The following is a 6,000-nucleotide window of genomic DNA, read 5'->3' on the forward strand; positions in this document are numbered from 1 at the left end:
TGCACTTTGATGTGCTTTCGAACTGCTAGGTTGGCAGGAGCAGGGACCGAGCAATGGGAGCTCACCCCGTCGTGGGGATTCGAACCGCCGACCTTCTGATTGGCAAGCTCTAGGCTCTGTGGTTTAACCCACAGCGCCACCCGCGTCCCTATGGGGATCATATTACACCAGCCCTAAAAGATCTGCAGTGGCTGCTTATTTGCTACCAAACCATGAAAGTGAGAGTCTTCCTGAGGCCGATGTAGCACCATGGTTGCCCGAGTATTTGGTTGCCCAAGTGTTGGAGTATTGCATGAACATTTAATCAGAGGATCACAGCACATGGAGAACACATGTTTTGCATTAAGAAAGCTCTTGGTTCAATCCCTGGCTAGGAAAGGCTCCTCTCCAAAACCTTTCAGAGCCACTGCTAATAAGAGTAGGTGCTGAGCTAGATTGGCCAATGGTGGAAAGCAGCCTCATATCCCCCCGATTGTTCATGTCAACGGCACAACACTTTATCAGTTGTAGCATCGCACCGTGACAATATCTTGCAGCTGAAGATTCGTCACATGATCCTCAGCCCAGCAACTCATGAGATTGGGCTGTATGGTAGTTAAAATTCAGAATCTGGTTCCGGAGCTTGATGGCTTTTTGCCATGGCTGCCCTTCGTGTTTGCACCACCCTGCTTGCAAGAAAGTTGGGTGTGTATATGACACCGTGAATGTAGACTTCCTTTTATTCAGCACTCTGGATTTAATTGCATCTGTTGTTTTGCATTTGTTTCAGTAAATAACCTTAGCATCTTCCATTTCCCTCTCCCAGACATTTTCTTTGCCTCTTAGAGAAAGCATTTTTAAAAAATAAAAAAAGTGAGGAAGCGAGCTTTCTTCATGAGTCTCCGGCCTTACGTAGTGGCCTGTCCTCCCGGTGTCCTTCCCTAGGCCCCGAGTCATGCATCACTCATCTTGTCACATTGAACTCCAGATGCTCCTACCCTAGAGAATGCTTTGACTCTAGCAATTTTTCTTCATTCTCACTAACAATTTGGTAATGAAATATTGATTTTTAGTTAGATTCATATTGATGCTATTAGGTTTGCATTGATAAATCATGCTGGCCTCCTGTCTGAGAGGCTAGAAAGTGCTACACTGAACCCTGGAGATTACAATCAACTCATTGATGTGTTAATTTGATGGATTTTTTTTTGTTCTCTTAGAAGGAGTGGGAGGGGTAGAGGAAGATTTTTCAGTGTGACCCGTTGTAAAGTTTTCACAGTGAAATCAGGGACAGTAATTGCAGGTCTTTGCATGTAAGCCTGCTTGTCTTTCTGCTTATGCACCAATAAGGGTTTTTTGTGGGGGGTGGGTGGGTTGGTTTTTTAAACAACCCTAAATAAATAACAGGGAAGAAAGGGTGCCTATGTAGGCAATGCTGAGGGGATAGAGATGATATGATGTCCACCCAGATTTTCACAATGGCATGAGGTGGGTGGGGGAGGGAGGGAGGAATCCACAAGGTATTTAAATCCTAATTAAACTGGTTAGGGGCTGAAGTCTGTAAGCATTTTCTTTTTTAAAAAGTATTCCTAAAAATATCATTCAGTGAAGCTCAGTGAGTACTGAAATGGGACATTCTCTGCTAGGTCTAGTCTATTTGCAGACTATGGGCCAGGATATTTACTCACTCTCTCTCTCTCTCTCTCTCTCTCTCTCTCTCCCACTGCCCTTTCTTTCTTTCTTTCTTTCTTTCTTTCTTTCTTTCTTTCTCTGACACTCTCTCTCTCTCTCTCTCTCTCTCTCTCTCTCTCTCTCTCTCTAAGTATCACTTAAGAAAGCTGTGGTGCCTGCATGTATCTGTGTCCTATTTAAAACCAGCCTTTAGTTGTGATTTATGGCATTGTGCAAACGTAATGCCTGCCATTAAGGGACAATACGTGCTGAACTCACGGATTGTGCCGAGGTGCCTTTCAAAGTGGTGAGGGGAAGAAGGGCTTTTAAGAGGATGCTTAAGTTAGGGTTTGGTGTTTTGCTTTGCTTTAAACTGAGGCCATTTAACATCCAAGTTTTGCCCTGTTATTTACCACTCTAAATCCTCATTTGCTTTGGCAGACAAATGTTCATGCCAGTGTCATACCAAAGAGATCAGAAACCCCAACTATGGTATTTCTACTTGGCTGTCCTTGCAAGAGACATTGCCACCTCTGCCCAAGGCTGGCTTCAGAAATCCTCTTGGGACAGCCTTGAACCCTCCAGTTATTTAATAGGCTCCAGAACTGTTTGTACTAGTTAGTGGTGCAAACTAATTTGTATCTAATTGTGGGATTCCTTCTAAACTGGCCTGTTTTAAATACCAGCTTTTTTTGCTTTGCTTTTAGATTTTAACAACTTTGTGACTTACAGAGTCATTTTTGAATTCCTAAAATGAAATGTTGGAAACTAGGTTTCTACAACAGTGTTACCTAGTGGTTAGAGTGTTACACCGATCCTGGCTCAACTGCACTGGCTGCATAGTAGTTTCTGGGCCCAATTCAAAGTGCTGGTTTTGATCTATATAAAGCCTTAAACAGCTCAGGACCACAATACCTGAAGGACTGCCTCTCCCATATAAACTGTCCCAGACAATGCGTCCATCATTTGAGGCCCTTCTTTGTGTGCCTCCTCCACGTGAGGTCCAGAGGGCTGTAACACGAAAATGAGCCTTCTCTGTTGTGGCTCCCCATTTGTGTAATGCTCTCCCCAGGGAGGCTTGCCTGGTGCCTTCATTATATAATTTTAGGCACAAGACAAGACAATACAGTGGTACCTCTAGTTACAAACTTAATTTATTCTGCAGGTCCATTCTTAACCTGAAACTGTTCTTAACTAGAGGCGTGCTTTCGCTAATGGGGCCTCTTGCTGCCATTGCGCCACCGACACACGATTTCCGTTCTCATCCTGGGGCAAAGTTCTCAACTTGAGGTAACTCTTCCAGGTTAGCGGAGTTTGTAACCTGAAGCATTTGTAACCTGAGGCGTTTGTAACTCGAGGTACCACTGTATTCTATAACCTTTTAAATGTATATGTGGGAAGGGGAGGTTATTGTTTTGCTGTTTTGTTTTACTTATTTACATGTTTTTATCCTTTATTTTATTCTTTGAACTGCCCTGAGATCTTATGATGAAAGGCAGTATATAAATCTAATAAAAACAAACAAACTGCAGCCAAGAAGAGCCAGGTTCTACTCTCCACACAGTCATTAAGTGTCCTGGATGGGTCACTATCTTTTAGCCTACAATATTGTTGTGATAAAATCAGGGGGGGGGGCAGGGAGAAAACAATGTATGCCTCCTTGAGTTCCTAGACCAAGAAGGGAGATATAAATCTATTAAATAACTGCCATGTCATAAAAATACTGATTTATTGCCTGCAGATAATATACACTTTCAGGTAGTAATGTTATACAATTAGCTATATGTATAGATAAAGATTAAGGGACGCGGGTGGCGCTGTGGGTTAAACCACAGAGCCTAGGATTTGCCGATCAGAAGGTCGGCGGTTCGAATCCCCACGACGGGGTGAGCTCTCACTGTTCGGTCCCAGCTCCTGCCCACCTAGCAGTTCAAAAGCACGTCAAAGTGCAAGTAGATAAATAGGTACCACTCCGGTGGGAAGGTAAACAGTGTTTTTGTGCACTACTCTGGTTCGCCAGAAGCGGCTTAGTCATGCTGGCCACATGACCCGGAAGCTGTATGTCGGCTCCTTTGGCCAATAAAGCGAGATGAGCGCCGCAACCCCAGAGTCTGTCATGACTGGACCTAATAGTCGGGGGTCCCTTTACCTTTACCTTTACCCTTATAAAGTTTCCCTTCTTGCAAGGATGGTGAGTTTGTGACACTTCCTATGTTGTTGGACTGCCGTTCCCACCATCCCAGGCCATGGGATATGCTAGCTGGTGCTGATGGGAGTTGGGGTACAACAACTTCTGGAGGCCACAGACTCCCTAGTACTTGGTCTAAACATACAGGCAAGCAGCTCCCTAATATTTCAGAGAGGGAGCTGTCCCTGCCCCTTCAAAATATGTCAGGGATTGAACAGCAACTTTCGGTGTGTCAATCATGTGCTCTGCCACCCAATTACATCCCTTCCAAAGGAATCTGGCATTTGTTGGTGGTGGAGAAATTCAGTCCTGTAATAATGCCTGTCTGCCCTGTCCCAGGTGGCACATAGCAGAACACCTGAGAGTGAATAGGGGCAGTCCCAGAATCATAGTCTTCCAGAAACCCAAATACAGGGCCAGAACCAGAGGCAGTGGCAGAACAAGAAATTGGGTCCAGGGACTAGCACACAATAGTAAATGAAAACTGGGTTCAAATCTCCAATCAACCTCTGCCTCCCAATGACAAAATCATACAAGGAGCTAAGCATTTGTTTCCTGCAGTTTGGTGTAGTGTATGGATTGAATGTTTGGATGCAGACCTGTTCTGATGAATTGGTTTCTCAACCCTTCCTGGATCATGACACCCACAAGACCCCAAGGAAAATATTGGCATGAGTTACTTGTTCACTGAATAAAATTTATCTATTTTAATTTGCCATTTATGATGTTATGCAGAAATTGTTCTGGTGGAACCTCAAATGCTAATGACAGGTGGATAATTTTTTGTTCCCCTTTCCTGTACATCTCCTTTCAGGCACACATTGGATGAATGAAGAGTCTGTTGTTATTTCTCAAATATTGTTAAGCCTTCCACAGAAAGTAGATAAATATACATAAACTAGGGGCCTGAATATTCATGTTATAGATTGAATTAAAATATGTTTTGTGGACAATGAAAGAGAATTTAGCAATCACTTCAAGAAATTTCAGAGGAAGCAATTCATAACTGGAATTAAATAAATGAGTAAATTATCTAGTTTGCTGGTTTTCAGACCAATGGATACGCGCCTCGTGCCCTGAAGAGAATACTTACGCTCTTGTTGAATGGTGCAAATTTTAGATAATAGTTAGATAATAAAATAATAGTTAGATAATAATGTATGGGAAGGCAGATGGGACGGGACTTAGAACTGAAATTAAAACCCAAAGTAGAAATATATCTATATAACCATAATTTTTAAATACACACACACTATCTGATTCATTTTAAGTTCAAACCACTCTTTCTATATCCTATGACCATTTACAATAAAGAAATACATCTTGATGTGTCAAGAGAAGCAATTGCCCATACCTTCAAAGGATGATGTCAATGGTGAAACTGTTAGATAAATTCTGTTGTGCTATTGACATCTTAATGTCACACATTCAGCTGGTATGAGATCAGTAAGGCAAACAGCTGAGTTCAGGTTAATCTCTTTGAACCTCATGGCTCAGCCAAGCCCCTCAGTCTGACATTCTAAACTGCCAGCTTAACCCCCCCCCCCCTTCTAGTTTTACAGTAAGCAAACCACCAAGAACAAAAATAAGGTAATGCAAAAATAAAAATAAAAACAACCATCATAATGACAAGTCGAGCACAGCTTGTACAATCCTACCTGCTATAAGTTATGGTAACTATAAATGTGCCTCACCAAGGTGTTTTGTATAACAAAACATTTAACAGAGAATCCTACTTTATTTAGATGTTTATGGCTGCTCACTTCACACATTATTATTCTCTTAGGAACATAGGAAGCTGCTGAGTCAGACCAGTGGTCCAGCTAGCTCCATATAACCATGTTGCCTGGCAACAACTCTTCAGGGTTTCAGATTGGCTGGACCATCTTGGAGACACCAGGGATTGCACCTGAGGCGTTCTGCATGCAAGTCAGTGTGCTTTGCCCCTCAGTTCTGGCCCCTTCCCAAGCTCACTTATTGCAGTTATTCTGTGAACTGCCCTGAAGCCTCCGGGTAAAGAGCGATATATAAATTCAATAAATAAAATATTGGTATTTATTGAACTTGTTAGTGGCTTGTTAAAACAAAAAGGTCTCCAAGCAGTTTACAGCATACAGTGGCACCACGGGTTACAGAGGCTTCAGGTTACAGATGCTTCAGGT

The 6,000-nt window shown here is 42.6% G+C and overlaps 1 long non-coding RNA gene across 1 annotated transcript in view; it reads right to left on the bottom strand.

Annotated features, from left to right (window-relative positions):
• Nucleotides 1-5,331, bottom strand: part of LOC308481700 — a 144,878-nt gene extending 139,547 nt beyond the window's left edge. Inside the window, exon 1 of the long non-coding RNA XR_013988825.1 lies at nt 5,193-5,331. This is a non-coding gene — a long non-coding RNA (uncharacterized lncRNA). The remainder of the gene's footprint in view (nt 1-5,192) is intronic.
• Between the last annotated feature and the right edge of the window lie 669 nt (nt 5,332-6,000).

Source organism: Podarcis pityusensis (genome assembly GCF_964106645.2).
Source record: "Podarcis pityusensis genome assembly, chromosome: 7".
In the NCBI taxonomy this organism is placed as follows: Eukaryota; Metazoa; Chordata; class Lepidosauria; order Squamata; family Lacertidae; genus Podarcis; species Podarcis pityusensis.